The 23,859-nt window shown below is 39.4% G+C and overlaps 1 protein-coding gene across 1 annotated transcript in view; it reads left to right on the plus strand.

Moving 5' to 3' along the window:
* Positions 1 to 7,358, plus strand: part of POT1 (protection of telomeres 1) — a 107,956-nt gene extending 100,598 nt beyond the window's left edge. Inside the window, exon 22 of the transcript XR_008390067.1 lies at positions 7,154 to 7,358. The gene's annotated coding sequence lies outside the window, so the exon portion shown is untranslated. The remainder of the gene's footprint in view (positions 1 to 7,153) is intronic.
* Positions 7,359 to 23,859: the final 16,501 nt, after the last annotated feature.

The raw sequence follows: 23,859 nt of genomic DNA on the forward strand, positions 1-23,859 counted from the left end.
GCTTGCAGGCCCACTCAAGCTCTTTCTAGTGGCTTTTTCATACAGAAGGCCTGTCTTGGCTCGTGCTTCAGATATTCCTAAATTCTCTGAAACAAGCAACATCTGGCCTCGGTGTGTCCCATAACTCTCGATAAGTGGCCCAGGTCTGGCACTAGCAGCAGCCAACCACAGTTTATAGCTTTGCCTCGCCTAGGCACCAGTATGAGAAGTAGCCATTGGCAGATCATTTTGTAGTTCATGCTGGGTAGCCCCAGGCAGAATGCAGGCAGCAGCTGACCTTGGCCTGCACCTCCCAGGAGGCCCCAGAGCCAGTGCACCCAGTGGACAGCTTCATACCACATCAAAGCACCACCACCCAACCACCTCCACAAGATACACACTCAAAGAGCGGGCTCATTAGGCACCAGAGCTCTGCTGAAGGAAATCCTGCTCTGTGGGGTGGACTCCTACACAGCTGATCATCTGTGGTGGTTGGAGAACAGTGGTCAGTGATCACAGCCAGTGCTTAGAGTTAATTAGCATGGGGAGTAAATCCCTCTCATTGACATGCTATCACCAAATAAATCTCAACTACAGTAGGGGGGTGTACACAGCTTACATGGGAGCTACAACCTGAGTACCCAGCTTGGGTGATTGGGGAGGCTGTGCCATGGGTACCTACAGAACATCTAGTACATTAGGCCACTACCAAGCCTGAAAGATGCAGCAGCTCTACCAAAAAATAGAAACAAACACAGAGAGGCTGCCAAAATGAGGAAACAAAGAAACATATCACAAATGAAAGAACAGAACAAAACTGCAGAAAAACAACTAAACAAAATGGAGACGATCTACTAAAAGTAGAATTAAAAAATGGCTATAAGGATTCTCAATAAACTTAGTGAGAACCTCAACAGCATAAAAAAGGACAAGGCTAATGAAGGGTGCACTAACTGAAATGAAGAATAATTTACAGGAAATCAACAGCACAGTAGAAGAAGCCAAGAATCAAATCAGCAATTTGGACTATAAGGAAACAAAAAACACCTAATCACAAAAGCAAAGAGACAAAAGAATAAAAAAATGATGATAGTGTAAGGAGCTTATGAGATGATTTCAAGCATACCAACATTTGCATCATGGTGGTGCCAGAAGGAAAAGTGAGAAAGCAAGAAATTGAAAACCTATTTGAAAAAAGTGACAGAAAACTTCCCCAACCTAGTGAAGTAAATGCACAAGACCAGGAAGCACACAGTCACAGACAAGATGAACCCAAAGAGGCCCACACATCATAAATCATATGACACATCATAATTAAAAATGCAAAAGGTTAAAGACACATCATAATTAAAATGCAAAAGGTTAAAGACAAAGAGAGAATTTTAAAATCAGCAAGAATAAAGCAGTTAGTTACTTACAAAAGAGATCCCAGAAGACTGTCAGCTGATTTTTCAACAGGAACTTTGCAGGCCAGAAGGGATTGTCAAGAAATATTCAGAGTCATGAAAAGCAAGGAACTACAACCAAGATAATTACCCAGCAAAGCTATCATTTAGAATCAAAGGACAGATAGAGAGCTTCCCAGACAAAAGAAAGCGAAAGCAGTTCATCACCCAAAGCCAGTATTATATGAAACGTTAAATGGGTTTCTTTAAGAAGAAGAAGAAAAAGATACAAAATGTGAATAATAAAATGGCATAAATATGTATCTGTCAACAATTGAATCTAACAAACAAAATAAATGAACAAGCAGAACAGAAACAGACTCATAGACAGAACATTTTGATGGATGCCAGATGGAAGGGGGGTTGAGAGCAGAAGCGAAAAAGTTGGAAGGGTTAAGAAGTACAAATTGTTTGTTACTGAATAGTCATGGGGGTGTCAAGTACAGCATAGGGAATATAGTCAATAATATTCTGTGATGATCACTTAGTAAGTTATATAATATCAATTCACTGGGGTGTACACCTGAAAATAATATAATGTATGTTAAGTATAATTGAAAAATAAAAATTATTTTTAAATGAGGGGTGGAGAGAAAGCAATGAAGAGTTTCATTAAGAGTGGAAAGGTTAAAACCACTCCAAGTGTCTGGATGTTCTTTTCATTGTTACTGTTTATGGTTAACACTCTCAGTTGATTAACCCAAAGCCTATTCATTAGCCCCTTTTCTCTAGCAGCATTTCAGCTAGTGATAACTATAGAACACATTTTTAGGAGTAGAAGTTTGTTGTCCGAGAGGATGCTTTCCTGTTAAAAAGAGAGTGAGCTGGCATCCCATTGTAACCTTTATGCTCTTTATTTCTTTATCCTTTGTCCTGCATGGAATGCAGGTGCTCTCCCCAGAGATACAGCATCCTTTTCAGTCATAAGGTAATGAGGACAGAAACCACACAGGGCCAGCCATGGAGCAACGTGTTAAAAAGAGCCTGAGTCCCTGAAAGTTGGACTAATTTCCCACCTCTGGGCTTATTCTTCTTTATGAAAAAATGAACCCCTGTTTGCTTACACTTCTATTTTTGATTTCTGCTATCTGCAAGTGCATCCATTCCTAATCAACATATAATTTTAAACCTTTCATTTATTTGCCATTAATTGAGTACTCATGATGCTCCAAGCACTGTGACAAATATTTAATCCACATGATAGCCCTGAAGAAAGTAACATTTTACTGCAGATAAACTATCCTACAGGGAAGATAGGTCCCTGTGTGACTGCAATAAATTTGTCAAATGAAGAAAACAAAGCACAGAAACATGAAGTAACTTTGCATAGCTAGTCGTGGCAATACTAGAATTCAAATGCTCTCAGTCATATAAAATCTCATGGACTTATAATCTTCATGAATTAAACTCATTTTTACTTGTGCTTGACTTACTGCCCATTTCTTTTTATCAAGATATTTCTATTTGTCATTTGTCATTTTTACTTTGCTTAGGTTTAATTTATTCTGTCATGAAAAATAACTTGGTTATTATAAGTTAAATTTATTCATCTCTTTTGTACTTTCTAGTTATTATTATATCATTTTTTAAAATTTTCTTAGGCCATGCTTCTCCCATAATTTTATTAAAATGCTTTTAGAATCTCATTCTTTCTTTTTAAATCTTTCATCTACCTAGAATTTATTTTGGTGTAAGACATGAGTGGAATTATAACTTTTCCTGCTTATTAGATTGCTACCTCTATCCTGTGCAAAATGACATAACAAGAGACTTTATAACCTGGTCACAACTATTTTCTGCATCTTTGCCGGCCACTTTTGCCAGCTCACATTTACCCTGCTTTGCACTAGAACTCGCACTTCATCCAAATGCAGCATGCTAAACTGTCACACCAACCTAGCCTATGAGCAAGCTGTGCCCTCTGCCTGTCACGTCCACTTCAGTCACATTTGGCAAATGATCACTCACTTTTCAAGAACTATTTCAAATGTCAACTACTTTCTGTCATTTCTATAACCAGATTTTCATAAAGGCAGACTAAGTAGCTCTATCTCCCATAACATTTTGATCATGCAACTTAGTACACTGACCTAGGGTGACTTGTAATGATTCTGTATCTCCCACTAGATTCTTTGAAGTGTGGAGCCTACATGATGGTTCCCTCCCATGCCTTAATCCCTGGCTATTATCACAGTGCACACGCATGCTGGTTGCTCGTTTCATACTTGTTTAACTGAGTGGAGCTGTGAGGGAGAGCACTGTGGACACGGAAGGCAGAGAGGAATGTTCAGAGGGTTAACCCTGGGCAGGGGACTCGGAGGCCTGAGGTGCCAGGGTGATGGAGTGAGGGCAAACATGGATACACGCAAGCCAACGGTGACATGGGGAGTGAGTGCTGTGGTGAATTGGATAATTAAGGGATGGGTTCAAGTGGAGATCTTCATATTGTCTCCTTGTAAATGAAATTGTGAGGAAGTAGGTCATTTTATGATTGACTTTACAATATTTCAGATGAGTAGCTTGCTTCATTTTGTACTTTTTATAATATAAACATTCCTAGAATGTTTGTAGGTTATATTATAAGACTAGATTACACAATAGCTTGTAATATATTGATTTAAAAAATTGCCCAGGATTTTCTTATTACCGGTGTTTTTAATTTTATTGTAAAGATTTTGATAATTTATGTTTTCAGCAATTCTCTTAAACTTATGAAGGGAGAAGAGAAACAGATCTACCCCTTATTTGTTTTAATCTTTTCATAGAAATTACTACTACATGACACTACTTTCCATATACATTGTTCTGTTTTCCTATTTCACTAGAACTTCCACTCTCTGAAAACAGGGAATGTATCTGTTTTGTCCACTATGGTATTGTCAAAGTCAGGGAGAGTGACCAGCACTTATGATGTATTCGACAAAAAACTATTTGTGTAATTAATGAAAAAGGATGTTTATTTTAAAAATAACCAGTGGAATGACCAGACAAGTGTTGTGGTTCTGATCATGGTGAGGTAACTTGTATTTATGCAAAGGCTCCTTCCCACCCACCGTAGGTAACAATTATAAAAGCCTTTCCCCCCAGTTTTTAAGCTGTAATTGAAATATATATTGTTTAAACTTAAGGTGTAAAACATGATTTGATATATGTATATATTGTAAAATGATTACCATAGTAAGTTTAGTGACTATCCATCGCCTCACATAGTTGCAAATTATAAAATCTTAAACAAAAATAGTGAACTCACTAGAGAACGACCAGACATGGGATTTGTCCCTTGACATAAAGGAACCGCATTTGTCATCCTTTTCCACCCTGCTTTGCAGAGTACAGGGCAGCGAGAACTCAGGCAGAAAGCTGTAGTGGTTTTTGGTTTGGGTTCTTAAGAGACAGAATTTGGGGCTGCCAAGTGGCTAAGAATTTCCTCCCGGTGAGGGGTCACAGAGGAGATGGCACCACAGTATAAATACAAACTTGGCTCAAATCTGGGTGACCATTAGAGTGTAAGAGAGGATCCAAGGAGTTCAGTGAAAATCAATAGCTTCAAAGTTTAAAAGGCTCTATAAAGATTTTAGCTGCTGCCACTACAGGGAAGCAAACATTTGCAGTGTGAGTCACGGGAAGTGAGCAGGGTTGACAAATGCCTTCGGTTTTCCATTGGAACGCAGTGCTTTCAGGACTCACACTGCATCACAGGATTCGCCCAATGGGATTTGCGTTGAGGTAAGAACAACCCCAAACTGGGCCAGGTTAACGATATGTAAAAGCAAGCCTTCCCAAGTTCGAGACGAGCAGCCAATAATGTAGCTGCATGCTAGGAATTTTTTTAAAAATCAGTAGTACTCAGAGAACAATGTAGAATCGTGCATATCTTCCATATATCATCCCTAATGCCTAGAATATGACATCACTAAATATGCAAAATAAAACTATGATGCTGGATCAAGAGCAGAAGAAAGCGGGCAATAGAAACAACCGACAGACCCAGAGATGGATAAGATGCTGAAATTATCAGAATCCATCTTTAAAACCACTTTCATCAGTATGTTCAAGGGCTGAATAAAAAGATTGTGCATACTCAGTGAACAGGTAGAGAATTTCAGCAGAGAAATGCAAAGTATAAAACAAATCATAATGCAAAGTGTAGAGCTGAAAATTAAAATATCTGAAAAAAACATGCCACATGATGAGCTTAATAGTAGATTGGAGATGGTAGAAGAAATGGTTAAAATCAAAGAAAGAGCAATAGAAATGATCTGATCAAAATTACAACAAAAATACAGAACAACCATCACTCAGAACCATCAGGAATTGAGCTGAATGGAAGTCTGACAACCATGGAATGAAAGAAACCACACCCATCCAGACTGGTAGGAGGGGTGCAAATGCAGAACGGGCTAGCCCCTCACCCACCTGTGGTGGATAAGAATTTCTCAGATTTGTCTGAAATTCCTCATATTTGGTAAATAACATGAACTTCAGGTTGAAAAACCTTAGAGAACCCCCAGAAGGATAAATACAGAGAACACCGCAAGAGTATTTACATCACAATCAGACTGCTGGTAACCAAAACTAATCAGAAAATCTTAAATGCAGCCAAAAGTGTGCCCATATAGGGTAGAATATTATTGTATACAGGGAAACAATGATTCAAGTATGATTGACTTTTTACCAAAGTCATGGGGTCCAGAAGACAATGGAACAAAATCTTTAAGGTGCTGAAAGTAAACTATCAGCATCCTATCTCCAGAAAAAAATCTCTAAAAAGTAAAAGCAAAACAAAGACATTTCAAATAAAGAAAAACTTCATTGTTTGCCACCAGCAGACTTGCACTAAAGGAATGCTAAAGAATTTTCCTTAAGTTGAAGAAAAATGATTGGGAAACTCTTCAGGAAGAATTGAAGAACTGAAGGAAAGATAAACATTTGGATACATATAAAGGAATATCCTTTCTTATTTAAAGGACTACTGCCTTTTAATATCAATATTATAAGGTTATATTGTTGGGTTTATAATATACGTGGATTTGAAATATGTGTCAACGATAGCACAAAAAATGAGCGTAGATAAGATTATGCTGTTGTTAGGCTCTAGAACTCTGGGTCAAGAGGAAAAATATTAACTCTAGACTATAATAACTTGAAGATGTATGTGGTAATTATATATGAATTACTTAAACAATGAACAGAGTTGTAGATAAAAGTAAAAAAAGATTTCATATAGAATGCTAATAGATAACAAACTCAAAAGAGGGAATGAGGTCTCTACATTTCATTGTGTGTAAACTATTATTTTCATAAAACATAAGAAAAGCATAAACACAAAGAATTTTGGAAATGGGATTCAAAAATGTATGCTTTGCAATGCCCATCTCTGTGTGAAACTATCAGTGTAGACAGATGTACCACCTTCCATGTGGTTGTGAGAGTATAAAGCCTCTAACAGGCTATTCTCTCCTTTCCACAGACACACCACTCAGCTGTAAGAGCAGCAGGAACTTCTCACACTTGTCAGCTGGAGGGAGCAGGATATGGCCTAATGGTCTGCAAGAATGATGTTATCAAAATGACAGCAATTATGAAAGGCTTGGAGAGTTTTAACAGCTTGCTATTTTCTCTTTTATTCTTAAAACCTTCTTGCTAACTTTTATCTTACTTCCATTTGTCTTCCTCTTACAGGCATTTGATGGAGAGAGAATTATTATCTGACACTTTCATTTTTATAGGATCAGGAGACATGCAGGAGAATATCCCTGTTCTCTGTCAACTCACACACGTGTAGCCTGAGCAAATTTGGCAGTAAGGTTTCCAGGAGACAAGTCTGTGGCACATACTGTCTTTATGTGAAGCCAAGGCCGTGTGGAAGATGGAGAATCTGTCAGAAATGCTAGATTCCAGTGGGACTGGCGGCACATCACAAGGCAAGTCATGAGACAGTCGGTGGACACCAGTTTTGTGTGTCCCTACATGTCACTTTCCATCAGGCTGAGGCAAAGAGGGAAATTCTTCAGAAAATAAGCTGATTTGGAATCAGGAAAATAATGTATAGTGCATGAGTGTGAAGATTGCATGTGCAAATCTCAAAGTGGATTTTTTTAAGTGTAAAGTTCATGAAATGAAAATGCTTATTTAATGTATTATTAAAAAGACAAATTTTATAATCGTTTTGGAAATAATAATAATACTGTTTTATTTTCAGTAGCCTTTCAGGATAGCAGCTAAGACTCCACATTTCCGGGCGTATCATCTCATGGAGATCCTCTACTTTCTTATTTAACATCCTGATTTAGGGTCATGTGTACATAATTTAATTTCTCCAGTTTGAACCCTGTGCTCTGTGATTTTTTCCTTTCACTCAATATTTATTGAGTAGCAAATGTGGTTTGGACTGGGCTAGACTATGGATGTACAATCCTTACCCATACATCTCTCCATCTAATGAGCGATGCCCACAATTAGACACTTATGAGACACTGTGTTAAATGCCAAGGCAGGGTAGTGGAGCACGTAGGAGAGGGTTCATAACTCAGAGAGGTCACGGAAAGCTGCCTGGGATTTGTGATCTCTAAGGTGAGATTGAAAGAATGATTAGGATTAGAGGAGTGATGGAGTAAGAGAATAGAGTACAGCAGAATATTCCAGAAAGAGGAATGAACACATGCAACAGCTTATAAATGTGATAAGGCATGACCAATTCAGAAACTGAAAATAACTCAGTCCACCTGAAAATAGAGTTCATTAGAGCAAGTAGGTTAATCAGGGAGGTGGAAAACTTGTAAAGAAAGTAGGTGCTGCATCATGGAAATTGTAGTTTATTCCAGAAGCAACTAGAAGCCGTAACAGTGTTTTAAAGGGGCAAATGGCATGGTCAGATTTGTACTATGGAAAGATCACTCTGGCTTGCAGTGTAGAGAATGAGCTAGAGGGTAAGTTCAGGACCAGAGTCGGGAAGGCCAGGGTGGATATCAGTAAGTAATCTATGTGAGAGATAATGGCGACTTAAACTAGGGTCCTTACAGTAGTAAATAGGTTATAGTACCAATTCCAATGTGGGGTTGTGGTTTCCCCACACCAACAAGCAAGTCTTAGGACACCAGCTGGGTGTCCTACAATTCAACTCAATCTGACACCACCTACCCAGGGATAGCACTAGATTGCACAGGTTAAGAGTTCAGTCCTACAAACCTGTTGTGCCTTTCCTCCTTCACCCCACTTCAGAGGCCAGTTGAAAGCCCAGTTGTCACTCATGCTTCTGAAAGACAGGCTATAAACTTGAGGTTTCAATGACCTTCTTTTTGGATTTGATTAATTTGCTAGAGGGACTCAAAGAATACAGAGAGACAATTTACTTACTAAATTGCAGGCTTATTATAAGAGGATAAATAACTTAGGAACATCCAGGTGGAAGAGATGAATCGGACAAGGTTTGTGGAAATTGTGTGGGGTGTCCATTGCCTCTCCAGGGCCCCAGTCTCCCCGGTCTCCAGATGTTCATCAGCCTGGAAGCTCTCTGAACCCTGTCCATTTGGGTTTGTACGGAGGCTTCATTACATTCTTGATTAAGTCATTGGTCATTGGTAACTGAACTTGATCTCCAGCCTCTCTCCCCTCTCAGAAGGTCAGGATGTGGGTCTGAAAGTTCCAACTCTCTAATCACACAGGCAACAGCCCCCATCCTTAGGTGAGGTTTAAACACCACCTCATCAACATAGCAAAACATACATCTGTCTGCTCTCTCACTTAGGAAGTTCCAAGGCATTTAGGAGCTTTGTGCCAGAAACTGATAAACACCAAATATGTATTCATAATTATAAATCACAATATCACAATAGGATACAGGAGTACAGATTCCTGAAATATTTAAGTAGTGGGATTGCAGGATTTGCAGTATAAGAGAGGAATCATGGAAATCTACTAAGTTATAAAGAATGTGAACATCAAAAGTTGTTTGCAGACATGCTTTCGAGAGAACTGAGCACTATGATGTAAAACAGAGTCTGATGGAAGAAACTGAGTAGAAGACCTGAAAGAGAAGGGATTCGTGCACAGAGTGGGACTTTCAGGTTCAGATTTTAGTGGTGGAGAACTGACGTGATGATAAAGCCCAGGATGGGGCCTTGGGGGTACATGACTGAAGCTGACTGAAGGTGAAGGTCACTGAAGACAGAAAGCCAAGGTGGCAGGGGATAGGATTTTCACATCTATTGAATTTCGAAATGGAAATTGAGGTGGAGATGAAAACCACAAGTCAGACACTAAAGGCTTCAGTAAATGAGGACGAGTTACCAGGAAGTAAGTAGACGACAGGAGGAGGAGGAGTAGAGGTTAGTGTAGCCCAATGACATCACAGCAAGGGACCCTGTCTGCAGCATGCAGAACAGGCAGAGAAAAATTTCCTGCAGTGATGTTCTTCTCTAGCTTGCCTAGTTTCCCAGGTAGAAGCTGATGAGTGCAGAGTTGCTCTCACTTTCTAGGTACTTCCCTGTCTTCTCCCAGTTTTCCTGGATCCTACTCCAGTAGTTTTCCCTAAGTTAGCATTTACAGCTCCTTGGAAACATGCACGAACATGTGTGTCTGTGTGTGTAGAGATGTTATGGTCGTTCTCCTATAGAGTTGTTGTGTCCTGATTTTGGCCCATAGAAATGATGATCCTTTGAGTGCAGAAGAGAAACAAAGTGGATCATGTGCTGCTAAACACACAGATGTCGTCAGAGGTCTATGATGGACATAGAACAGCATGAAGATGAAAAACATGAGAAGTTAGAGAATCACAAAGAGCAGCAGGAAGACAAGAAATGTTCAGTCACTACCCTGTTTTAGAGACTCCGTGCTTCAGAATCTGGCTTCCCAGGACTTACTGGAGTCAGAATGAAATCATAAATCTGCACGAGTCAATCTTTCTGTTAACAGGGCCATGGGAGAAATGAAAGTAGAATGGGGTGCAAATTGTGCTTATGGAAACAATGATCACAAGGGCCTCTCATTTCAAAAGTAAATGCAGTGAATGCAGAGGCTAGGTCTTTCGCATGTCTACAGACTGCCAGACCACTGAGGAAAAAACTGGGGCTTATTGCCTCTTTTTTGTCTTTCAAGATCTCTGCAATTTACAGAAGGGGACTCGCCACCCAAAAGAAATTTATTTATAAAAAACTGTGTATTCATTCTTACATGTTTAAACTTCAGTTCCCTTCAAAGTACTCTCCATTTGATGCAATACACCTATCAAGATATTTTTCCATTCCTCAAAACAGTTTTTTTTAAAGATTTTTATTTATTTTTAGAGAGAGGGGAAGGAAAGGAGAAAGAGAGGGAGAGAAACATCAATGTGTGGTTGCTTCTGGTGCACTCCCCACTGGGGACCTTGCTCAAAGCCCAGGCATGTGCCCTGACTGGGAATCAAACCAGTGACCCTTTGGCTTGCAGGCCCACAGTCAATCCACTGAGCTACAAAACGGTTTTTGAATTTGTTGATTTTGATGCCTTTTAGTGATCCTGCCATTTTTTGTGTCAGCTCTTCCAAGTCAGATGTTTACCTATGAGGACTTTTTTCATCTGAGCAAACAAACAATCAAACAAAACAGCACAGGGTAAGATTGGGTGAATAGGAGGGTGGGGGATGGGGGTCATGCCATTTCTGGTAAAAAATTGCTGAATACTCAGCACAGCGTGGGCAGGTGCACTCATAAATCAGCCATCATGAAATGGGCAAAAGTGTTGAGTCTCCAAAAACAATTCATTGAAGCTGAATGCAGTCTCTCACCACAATGCCAGCTGGTACACTCATACAGGTGGGTTCCTGGAACATTTACCTCACAGGGGAAGTCTGTGCTACAAGGGGCTTGCCCTGCAGAAGACAATTTTGTTTCAGGAGGCCATCCCTCCTCATATTGCAATGTTTTAAGGTGGGAATTTTGCATTTTCTTATTGGGATTCATTGAGTTTCCTGAATCTAAATATTGATGTCCTTTAATAGTTCTGGAAAATCTTTAGCCTTCATCTCTTTAAATATCTCAGGCATTTCTTCCTGGAGTTTCAACAGCTGCCTAGTCCTTTCACTCTTTTTAATCTTGCTTTCACTTGCCGGACTATTGTTTTACCCTACGGATTTTATCATTCTCTCTTCTGCTGTGCAAATCTGCTGTGTAATTCTTTCATTGGATTTCTTTAATGTGTATTTTTTCAATTTCTTAAAGTTCTATTTTAAAAAAAAATAAAGCTAAGACTACTTGAATTAAAATTTCCACTTAAATATTCTTCACAGAACAAGTGATGATAGTTTGGACTAGAGACTCAGTTGAAAGCTTGTTAATGGCTATAAATCCTCAGGGGAGGCATCAAGTTCTAGAAAGACAAGTTTCTTTGCTATCCTTTTCTAAAGGGAGAATTTCTTTCTCATTAACCTTTACTCTGAAGGTTTGGTATGCTGCGGACCAAGCTGGATTCAGGCTTTGGGCTTTATCCCCGACCTCCTCCTACCCAGTCTGGTCCGCAGCTGAAACCACTGCTACCAAAGCTAATTGTGTCATTTACATCCCAGTGTTCCCGACTCGCATCAGATTTGGACTCTGTTTCTCAAATTTGTGCTAGGGCAGGTAGGCATTGAAAAAGATTTTTTTAAATGTTATAGCTAATATTTTTCTTGTTTCAGCAGAAGCACCATTCAGGGCATCTAACTTAAAAGACTTTGAGTTCCCTGTGAAGCAAGAAGTCAATTTATGAAAGAGAAAAGACACCAGGACTTCCTTAGAGCGGCTGATAACAGTTTGGGGGGAAATGGGAGCAGAGAGTGTTGCCAAGACCACTTAAGTCACTAGGAATAGAGTGGGATGAGTGTGGGCTGATGATAAAGAGCTAAGGCAATTTGTGATTATATTATAATGGATAAAAATTTGCTTCTCTCTATGTGGTTAACTAAAATAGGCTTTCATTAAAAATCAAAAATGTGCAAAATATAACATGAAAACAATGAAAAAATTGAATCCTGTCCATGAATTTATTTTCTATTATTTTTATTTATTGGAAAGAGAAAAGAATGATGAAAGCAAAGGACACTGGAGTGAAAATTAAACTTATCTTGGGGGGTCAAGTGACAGCACAAACTCACCTTTGTGGGGAAAAGAAGAGGAAGTGAGGGGTTGAGGTTAGACGGCAGGAGGTGGGCACGCGGACCATACGAATAGCAGATAAAAGTGGCAGGTAATTCCACGAGCAGAAAGGAAACAAAAGGATAAATGTCAGATAATATAAACTAGGAGGAAATAACAGAAAAAGGTGCTTGGAGACTGAGAGACTGCCTGCAGAAAATACCAGAGATCCTGGATATTTACAGAGATAAGGAACAGAAAATTTAAAATGGAAAGAGATGAGAGGGAAGTCCTGAGAAACGGAAGGAAGTGCGTGGCTCTTGGATAAGTGTGCGTGGCTCTCGGATTAGCTGTGAGGATGCTTAGACCTGTGTCCGAAACACGTGATTAGCAGCCCTGGTCCTCCGTCCACAAGGCGCGTCAGCGTTTCTTAGTGGCATGTAACCAAACGGGTGGAGGAGGAACAGCAACCTTCCCTCGGACAGCCAAAGGAATTTTCTCCGTAGTATTGCTTAGAATTTTTGTAGGACATGTAATAAATATCTAAAGGAAAAATAGTTTCCTGTTCTTCCATAGCCTGCAAACAGGTAGTGAGGCTTCCTGTGTTTAGATCCTTACATGGGCAGGCCCCATAGCACTTTAAGCAAATTGTGACCCATGATTACAAGGCAGACAGACACAATAGATCCATTTATTTAAAGGCAAATAGAACATTTACAATATGATACTTGCACTAGCTTGATGCACTTAAAAACATTTTCAGATATACTCTAGGCTTGAAAATATGCCAAAAAATCACTTGGACAATTTCTCACAAACATTTCTTCATTTTGAAAGATTTAAATTTCGTTAAAAATACATGAAGAGGGTCTCTTCAAAAGGGACTTAGGTTTAAAATGGTAATTTTACCACGTGTGTAACTCCCTCTTTACAGATACCCCTTCAAATAACCAATGGTTATTAAAAAGAAAGAAAGGAAACAAAAAAACCCTTTTCCAGGGCAGGAAAACAGGGAACATGATAGCAACTCTTCAGAAGCTGAGAGATTTCTAATCCATGTAGATCCAGTAGAAAAATAATGAAGGACATGTCTAGGCTGCCACCTCCTAGCACAGCGCCTGGAATCAGTGGAGAAGCTCTCAGGGAAACCCTTGTTGCTCCCCATCTGGGGTGCCCAGGGACCTGCTCTGGCGTTAAAGCCACAGTGCGTATAATACATCCTCTAGATTTAACACGTCCTGGTTTATCATGCGCACACAAATAGTGTCCAGTTGTCAATAAAAACAAAGGAAATAATATTCTCAGACAAATGGTATGCACCTCTTTACTTCCTCCAGTCTGTTGGATCTCTTAGCTGGTCAAGTACACGTACAGTCTGAATGTGTCCCTTTCCTCTTGTTCTGCACCAAAAATATTCCAAGACAGATCTATACCAATGTATGATGGACCCCACTTCCAAGTACAGAGCTTCCTTTAAAGGTGGAGTAAACCGAAGCAAAAAGGGTCATTGTCAGCTTATAAAAACACATTTCAATCTACAAGAAAAGTACAGATATTTTCTTAAAAAGAATACCAAAAAATAGAAAATTTTAGAAATTAAAAAATTTATTTCTATAAATATTTATAGTTGTTACAATTAGAAGCATTATGCAGAAAATTTCCAATTTACCAACCAAATTATGTCCATTCAAAATCATCTAAAATATCTCTTCCTATTAACTTCCTCCCTCTTTGTTCTTAAACATATGGTGCCATTTGGAATCAACGGGTATGAGTTCAAATCTTGATTCTTTAAATTCTATCAGCCGAGTGTTCTCTAAAATGTTGTTTAAGTACCTTCATCTATAACAATAAGAAATATGTATTCTAAGATATTTGTTTTTGGGGCAGGTAATTGAAAACTAAGTGGAGTAAGACATAAAAAAAAGAATGTCTGTTCCATGGGAGATACTAAGTACATTTTAGTTTCTTTTTATCCTGCCTTCTTTTTTTCTTCCTTCTTTATATCAGTGCTTTTAATTAGTGGTTCATTTTTCATGTCCACTTTATGCCTAAATTTCTTTAATATACATTGCACATTTGTCATCCTCTGCTTTGTACCTTGCTGTCTTACTGAAGCCCCGTTTGTCAGCCTTGGCCCAGATCATGACCAAATGCACTCATCATCTTTGTAAATTGTTACTCTTTTAACTTTCTGTTTCTTTCACACCGAGAGCTAGCCTTTCTCCTTCTTGAAGTGATTCTTGGCATTGTAGTTGCTAATCCTGCATCTTTTAACTCCAAGTTTAATTCCACACCAACAGGAAATAACAAAGAATTGTGGGAGAAAGCATTGTTTTTAGTTGATTATTTAGTCCGAAACGTACAGCGTGGTGGTTAACTGCACAGAGTCTGGGACCACAGCCTGGTAGAAAACAAGCTCCGTTACTTCCCAGCAGTGTGAGCTAGACAAATTATCTCATTCCTGTGGCCTTGGTTTGCTTAAATTTTCTCATATGCCCACAGTTTAAAGAGAATAAGGAACTTAATGCAATTAGCATGCTGCCTGGTACGAACAGTAGTTAACACTGATGGAACTCTAAGTGCTAAATCACACTACCTTGAGGATCCTCCAAATGAGTGGTGAGAATTAAAGAAAGCACAGATGAGTGACATTACTGAAAATTACTTTAACTACTCTGTGCCTATCTTTTAATCTCATACTTTTTCATAGCCCCTTTCGCGATTGAGATTCCGAGACAGTGGTGCATCTTCAAATATTTATGAACAGAAAATAAAAGAATTTTACCTCAGAATGGTCACTTAAATATACCCACTTTATTCTGAGGATATGTCTAAAATTTCTATTCATTGGAATGGATTTTATTTCAATGTGTGGTCATGAAGATGGCAGGCGAGGTATTCAGTATGAGTGTTTCCTTACTTCCAGCATTTTGAGTATTTATATTTTATATAACTTGTTATCAACAAATGAAAAACTACCTGTCAAGTGTTAATTAAAACTCTCTTGACCTTCAATATATCTACAGGTAAGGCAGATAGTTCCACGGTTTGAATTATTTTCATTACAAGTTAATGCTTTAAATTTTAATATTCGGCATCTATACCTCTGTCAAAATTCATTTTAACTCATACATAAACATGTAATTTGCATGCTGATTAACTGCTACACTTTCCTCTGTAACAATCTCAAATTGGAAGTGCACATAAATCACAACTGAACAGATTTCTATTAATTTGAAAGCCTTATATGAAATAATTGCTGTTTTTCTGAAGAAAACCTGTAGCCAATGCACAAATTATACATTTTGTTTTACATGCAATCTATAGTTGATGTTTTAATTATAAATTCATTTATACATGAAACTTGGGTTTCCGAATCAAGGACTGTCAATATAGAAAAGATCCAACCAGGTTAAAGTGCAAACTTCACAAGATCAAGTTAAACAGATTGGCTGCAGTTAATGAACCCACCCCAGCCTTCCCCACAGGACTCTGACCTAACCCTCCAGGAAAAAACCAGGCACGAGAAGCCAACCCAGTCAGGAGAAATGCCCCACACACATGTTCACATACTCAAGCAGCATCATGGCAATGCTGTTATTTGGAGACCATGAGACACGTAATGAAGCTTAACACAGGACCTTTCACAACCGTATTGAGGTTTTCAGAGATTCCAAGTAATTTCAGAGGAATACTCAAGTTACAGTGTCCACTCAGAACTAAACAAATAGGGGCGGGGGTTTTCTTCCAGTTAGCTCATCCATAAGCACTCCCAGCCCACAGCTCGAGTGTGCTGGAGTCGACCTAGACTAGCCAGGTGAGTGCTTTCTGACGGGTTCTTCTGCGTAATTCAGGGCTGCTGGTGGCTTGGGGCACCTTTACCCCCGGGGGGGGGGGGGGAAAGGTTCTAGAACGGCGAGGATGCCACAACTCTGAAAATAAAGTAGATTTTGACTTTGGATTATGGATTCCTTCCTCAACATACCTTTTAAGAGTTCAGAAATGCAAAATAAAAGGTTGTGATCTTCGGAGAGTTGAAGCTCTGAACTGCCAGTAGGCTCTTTAAGGAATGGTTTGAGGAGTGAATCTATTTTGGAAACTAAGCAGTTAGAATCTTCCTGTATTCTTTTTGTTCTGCTTTAATTTGTAATGTAATTGTCATGAACCTCATTTCTTTACTCGATGTATTATCAATAACATGGAAACATTTACTTCTTTTACTTAACAAGGAGGGAGAGGGTTGTATACTTAGGATCCAGTATCTACAGAATAACTCCATCTATAACATCTAGGCCTATTTTTAGTAAAACTATTTGCTTTAATCCTGTTCTTCTGAGTTAGTTTTATGTTTTATACATTATAGAGGCTTTGAGGTACTCATTTTATCATCTCAGGCACTGTCATTAATGCCCAAAGTAGAAGCACTATGTTCTTATTTTTAGCAAGTCAAAGGACATTTTTAAAGGGTCAGTAAAGGGCTGAAAATAAAAACCACAATTTCAGGGTGATACTGAATTGTGATAGGATGAATTAAATAGTTCACATTAACTTTTTTCTCATAAACAAAAAGCATCTGCAAACATAGGTTGTCATATTTCAATAGTTTCTCACATTCAGAAAATAGTGCAGGGCCACATGCATACTTTCAAGAAAGCTAAGAAAAATGGAACAACCCAAATGTCATTTTCTTGGCAAATTGACACCTAGCTGTTTTTCCGTTGAAATCTTCAGCTAGGAAGGCAATGCGGGTCCTCGAGGAAAAAGCCAGCGAGTGAGGACCCCTGGCCCTCGGGCCCCCCGCTGATCAGCTCCCACGGCGCACGCTTCCTTCCCACTCGGTGCCGGGCTGGAGAGCTGTCGGTGTGCAGGAGGGGGCACAGCGATGGAAAAGTCATTTGGAAAGTTAAAATTATTCACACGTACGACATGGATCAGGAAAAAATGAAAGCATATGAGTATATTTTATATATGTGTCTATGTCTATACCTAGAGCTGGAAAGACACGCATCTCTGCGTGGTGTGCCATCTATCACAGTTAACATTTACGGAACCGATTTCCTTCTCTCTTCCTAATGTTTACATTGCAACGCTCTCCCCTGTCAGTCCCCCTGCTCTTCTCCGACGAAGACCACCAGAAAGGGCTCAGCTGCGTTGCTCGGGACCCCAACACTCTTGCCTGTCCCTCTGGACGATCGCTGTAGTGCTCAGAGCCTCGGTGTCTTCATTTATAAAGTGGGTGTCGTAATTTCCACATCGCCACAACTGGACGGCAATGTGATCGACAGAAAGGTGTAAGGCTTCAGTGGCTGATGGTCAGAGACTTTACAGGGGCGGGAGAAACGAGGACAGTTCTGCGAAGCGGGGTTTAACACAGGGCAAACAGAGACAGGGTTCAGAGACAGGTAGCGCTTCTCGGGTGCCCCCAGCCTTCCAGCGGGATGATGCAGCTTCACACGATACCGTCTGAACGGCGAGGGTTCGGCCAGATGGGAGAAGTTTCCCTCTGTCATTTTCGAAGGGTTTTTGTTTGTTTGTTTGTTTCATTTTGCTTTTTTAATAGCCTACTATTGGTTTCAGGTGGGCTGTTCCAGAGACTGGCTACATGCCTGCCCCCTCACTAGGTGCAAATAACTACTGCAAAACAGAATTAGCACCTTCCCGAGTGTTTATGCGGAGATGGGATGAAGTGAGGCTCTGTACCCAGGCTCAGGCTTCGGCAGGCCTGGGATCCAAGCCCTGTGAGGACCCCTCCTGCAAACAGGCGGCTCACAAAGATTCCATGTGGAAATGTTCCGAGTGCAGGACACACTGCAGGCCCTAAACCAATTAAAACTGGAATGCTGCAACATCTGTAATATTGTCCATTATTCTATAGGTATAGCACTATGTTGCTAAATTGATTTGAAAGAATATTCTGTGAGCCGGGTTCTCTTTCATCCTGAAGTCACCCAGGACACCACGTTATTACTATTATTAGAATGTGTCAATTTGTATGTTGTCATTCAGTGTAGTATGCTTAGAGTATGTTCAGATCTTTTATATTCCCAACCTCTTGTACATTTACTGTATCTTAAGTCCTCTAAAATACAAACATTGGTCACCTTTGAATGTAACTAATACTGGTCAGTATATAACATTTTCTTTAATGTTTTGCTCAGGAAAAGCAGTGTATATGCTTAAAGGTGATTATTCGAATATTTAATTGGATTGTCAGAACAAGCTTCCTCTTGATTCTTTTCATGTTAAGAGCAGATTATGTGACAGGGTGCAGCCAAGAAAGGGGCCCCCAATAGAGATTTGTAATGGGGTCCAGAAGAGCCTGAAGATGATTGGCTACCACAGGGCCACGCCTGCCGGAAGGCTGGCAGCTGTGGCCAGTTGTGGGAGGAGCCAGAAATGGGGCTGCAGAGGAAGCATGGCCCTGGGATTTAAACCCAGGTGCGGCAGGCATCAGGCGTCTTTTGGGGACCACGCGCCTTTGGAAGTGCTCGCTTTTTGCCTCGTGGTTGGTGCCGGGAGCCTGAGTCACAGGCTTCTACCTTTTTCCCTAAGATACAGTACCCAGACTGGGAAGATGGAGAAGGAAGGACTGTGTGCATTTGTGGGTATTCTAAAGAACTTTAGTCTGTATAACTTTTAAATAAATAATAATTGCTTTCCTTTTCGCCAATCGCTGGCACTGAGAGACGTCTTTTCTCTGGCAGAGGGCAAAGCAAACCCAGTTTGGGGGAGGAACCCCCCGGGAAGAAAAAGGGGGGTCTTTTATACCGTTCAGCCCATCCCCCATCTATTCTGTAACAATTATACTACAGGGGTCGGCAAGAGCAGGTGGACACTTTAAGTACGCAAAACAGTTTATCCTTGCATTATTATTTATTGTATTGTTTTCCACATGCGCAACTGTAAATCTACTTTTGCCACACCCTGTATTTTGGAATACATACCATACATTTAAAAAAGCCATTCGGTTACAAATAAAAACATGCAAAACTTGTGGCTGTGTTTATGTATACAGGTTTAGTATTTTCTTCATAAATGATGCCCTATTTGTGCTTTCCACGATCTAGTTATAAACTATTTTATTTTTTGTAAGATACAGAACTCTTTGTCACTATTTCTACAGTTTATTTTATTTTTTTAAATTTTTAAATTTTTTTATTGATTATGCCATTACATTTGTTCTATTCCCCCCATTCCCCTCCACTTTGCACACCCCTCCCCCACCATTCCCCCCTTTAGTTCATGAACACGTGTCTCAAGTTCTTTAGATTCTATATTTCCCATACTATTCTTATCCTCCCCCCTATCTATTTTCTATCTACTGTCTATGCTACTTATTTTCTGTACCTTTTCCCCCCTTCTCCTTCTCCCACTCCCCTGTTGCTAACCCTCCACGTGATCTTCATTTCTATGGTTCACTCCTGATCTAGCTGTCCTCTTCATTTGCTTCTGTTTTAGATGTGGTTGTTGATAGCTGTGAGTTTGCTGTCCTTTCACTGTTCATCTTTTTTATCTTCTTTCTTTTAGGTAAGTCCCTTTGACATTTCATATAATAAGGGCTTGGTGATGATGAACTTCTTGAATTTGGTCTTATCTGAGAAGCACTTTATCTGTCCTTCCATTCTAAATGAAAACTTTGCTGGATAGTGGAAACGTTATTTGAACAAATAATAAAAGAGAATTTCCCCATTCTGGCAAAGGAAATAGACTGCCAGGAAATCTAGGAAGCTCAGAGAGTCCCAAAGAAGTTGGACCCAAGAAGGAACACACCAAGGCACATCATCATTATATTAGCCAAGATGAAAATGAAGGAGAAAATCCTAGAAGCAGCAAGAGATAAGGGTACTGTCACCTACAAAGTAGTTATAAACTATTTTATATTCAGCTCCACTTACTCTTACCATATGGAGAAACTGTTAACAAGGACAGTTGTCTGCTGGGAAAATTAAGAAGTGGTTAAGTGTAGAGTATGAAAGTAAACTGAGTGATGCCATGCCACTCAAGTAGATGTCCCCCTTACCACCAGCAGACACACACCATGCACGAACACATACACACACGCAGAAACACACACACACCCTGAAATATGCCATTGACCTTATATGTCTCTCAAGACAGAGGCAAAACCATTCACCCTGCCTGCGGGCTCCTTCCTGCTCCCTCATCTCTCTTCCAGACCCACAGCACCTGACACTCTGCTTCAGCCTGTGACTTCCTGTCAGTCTCACCCGATCTTACCCTCTTCTGCACCATGCACGCCATAGAAGGTGGATGTTTCCTCAGCCTGCAGCATCTTTCCCTCCTTTGTTGAGTAATTAACTTCTGAGAATCCTTCTGACCTTCTTATAGAAGTCGTGTTTGACCTTCTGGATGAAATAAAATACTCCAGCCATCGAGTCTAAGAATCACGTAGCTCACCATCAAATTTGTATCCACTGCAATTTCATATCTGCTTGCATGAGCAGTTAATTACTATGTCTGCCTCCCCAGTCCCACCCAATAAACTGGGCTCGGGGAAGGAGAGTCCTTGTCAGCTGTGCTCACCACTACAACCTCGAGTGCCCAGCACTGTGCCTTGGAGTAGTAGGAGCTTGGTAAACATTTGTAGAGAGAGTGAAACCTGACTACGAGCAGTGTGTGAAAGCACGTGATAATGTTGGCCATGTTTCAAGCCCACATATTCATGCAATTAAATATCAGAAGACATAAAAGATGTTCTAATGTGTGTTTGAAATATGGAAATCAAAGTGCTGTTTGTTTCTTCTGTCCTTGCTTTTGATTCTTCAGGGCACTTACTAATTTGCCAAATATCTTTGCTAAAAATGTTTGCATTTTGTTTGATTTTTATTTGTTTTCTTGCTGTCCTTAGGGAGCAGAAAGCCTGTCCGACTCAGCCTGACAGATCAGCTGTGGCAGCTCTGCTGCTGCAGAAAATTCCCCACCGGGAGGCTGTCGCTCTCCTGCGGGGAAGGCTCACAATCCAATGCCGTCATTAGCAACCATGCATTGCTGAAAACACACAGTGAGACAATATGTCAGGCATGGTTTCAGTGCACAGGTTTTAGGAGAAAACTGTGAAGAATTTTTAGCATATTAAATACAGATTAAAACAGCAATAACCTTTACTCTAAATCCTGAGGGCTCCCCCTGTTATTTTTATTGCCTTATTTTTCTGGCCCTCTGTTTTAGTTTTAATGCATTTGCCTTCATATGTTTCAGGCAAAGAGCTTTCATCAGAGAATTTTTTACCTATACTATTGGACTTCCCTTCACATTTTACATAGTCTATTTCATACTTCTTGTTTAAAATCATCCCCCAAAAACACCTCCCCCTAAAGTGAGGACAAGTGTATGAAGCTTCCTTATAGGAGACCTCTCTCCCACTTCGTTCATGTACATACAGCACACTGCTGTCTTGTACATAATAAATAGGAAATGTTTGTTGAGATAATAAGCCTGTAAAATAATTATATGTCTGTGTTCCCCCCCCCACACACACACACAAACCATTCTGGAGAATAGTAACACTTTATCTAATTTGATCAAGATAAAATGCTGTTTTAAACATTCAAAACTATAAAGTATAGTAATATAATCCTTTGCTCTGCAGGACACAACAAAGTTGGGTGAATGAAGTGATTTGGCCAATAAATGAATTCCCTTAAAAATTGTAGTAATTGGAATGCTATTCAGGATTACAAGCAAATTGTTAGTGGGTCCTTCAACATAATTATGTTTAGGCTTTTTTTTTAGGGTTGTTATAGTTCAGGGTGTACCTATTCTTTGTTGATAATTAAAGGATTTGAAAACAATAAAGGGCTTGAGGTTCAAGGGTAAGGTAGATAGTATGCACATAAGTGTACGAGGAAGGGAGCGAGCCACAGGGTGATTATTTACCATACTGGAATCTAAATAGTGGTAATAGGAATTTTCTTATCTAACTCAAGAAAAACTTATAGTAGGTGATGCAACTGAAAAGCAATGGATGTTAAGATTTATTAAACAGTGATTAATACACACCTTAAATACTTTAATTTAATATAAAACATATAAATGTATTGCTTATTTACAGAAGATGTCTTCTGATGGAAGGTCCTCACCTTTTTCTTGCATAAACCCCACATCATTTACATTTCCAGTTTGAGTTCATTAAAGAAGAAAAAGTACTTATCATTGTAAAGCAATCTAAAAGCATAAGCATTTTAGGTTTTTATCATCATATTTCACAGCTGCCTTCCTGCCATCCAATTTCATAGCATTTTAATCATTCCTTTATTCAAAGAGAACCACTTTTTATTTTCATAATTACCTCATTAGTTTTCATACAATGCTAATTTAAATAATTAGAGCTACAAGTGCCACTGGCTTTCACATGTAAGCAGCACAATGGAAGAAGAAGGGAGGGAGCAGAAGCGATGGAGTCCACAGGAGAACAGTCAGCTGGGGACTTGGTCGGCCAAGGGCAGTTGCTGTCTTACGGGTGAGGGACGAACATTAGTGAATTCAAATATTTGGCTAATTTTAACTGAGCTATAAGTTTTTTTAAATGTACTTTTTTCTTATCCTAAGGATAATGTGTTTACTATAGAAATTTGAAAAAATTCTTTATGAAAATGAACACACATTGCACCACCTGGAAACCCACTGTTTTCAATCATGGCTTCAATCACTCCCCATCCACAGACGCACGGACCACACGTGACACAGCTGTTTTCAGCACAGTCCATGTTTCACGTGAAGGACATGTGTCATGTCAAGATAGAGCAACATGTTCTTACGATGAGCCATTATTCCTGTTAACTCATAAATATTAGCAGTGATGTTGCCAGACCTATGATAGAATTTCTAGATTTTTTTCACTTCCATAACCTCTTGTACCAAAGACAGACTTTTATTAACAGTATAATGATGAAAATCGCTATATTTAATGAGAATTAAATGAACACCTAAACATTATTATTATTTTTTGAATATTATATTTTTAAATGCCTCAACCATTTAAAAGTGAAGATCTGAGTATAGGCAGATTAGAGTCACTCCCCAAACTACCTGTCAGGTAGTTAATGGAAGTCGGGATTAGAACCCAGATCTCTTCTCATTATGTTCATACCCATGAACCTGATGCAGGTCTAGTTTTCACGATGAACAGTAGGCTGTAACAGTCTGAGCATATGTTTTCTTACCAGAAGCATTTTCCTCTATGAAAATGGCAGATCTCTAACACTGTAAAAAATATTTCCTAATAATAGTTTAATATTGTAGCAATTACAGAACAGCAACAAAATATCCTCCAATAAACAAAACTCTGAATTCCTTTTTCAAAACGGCACCTGAAGTTAAAAGAA

This window comes from Artibeus jamaicensis, unplaced genomic scaffold, assembly GCF_021234435.1.
Source record: "Artibeus jamaicensis isolate MK-2021 breed Jamaican fruit bat unplaced genomic scaffold, CSHL_Jam_final scaffold_3307, whole genome shotgun sequence".
Lineage (NCBI taxonomy): Eukaryota > Metazoa > Chordata > Mammalia > Chiroptera > Phyllostomidae > Artibeus > Artibeus jamaicensis.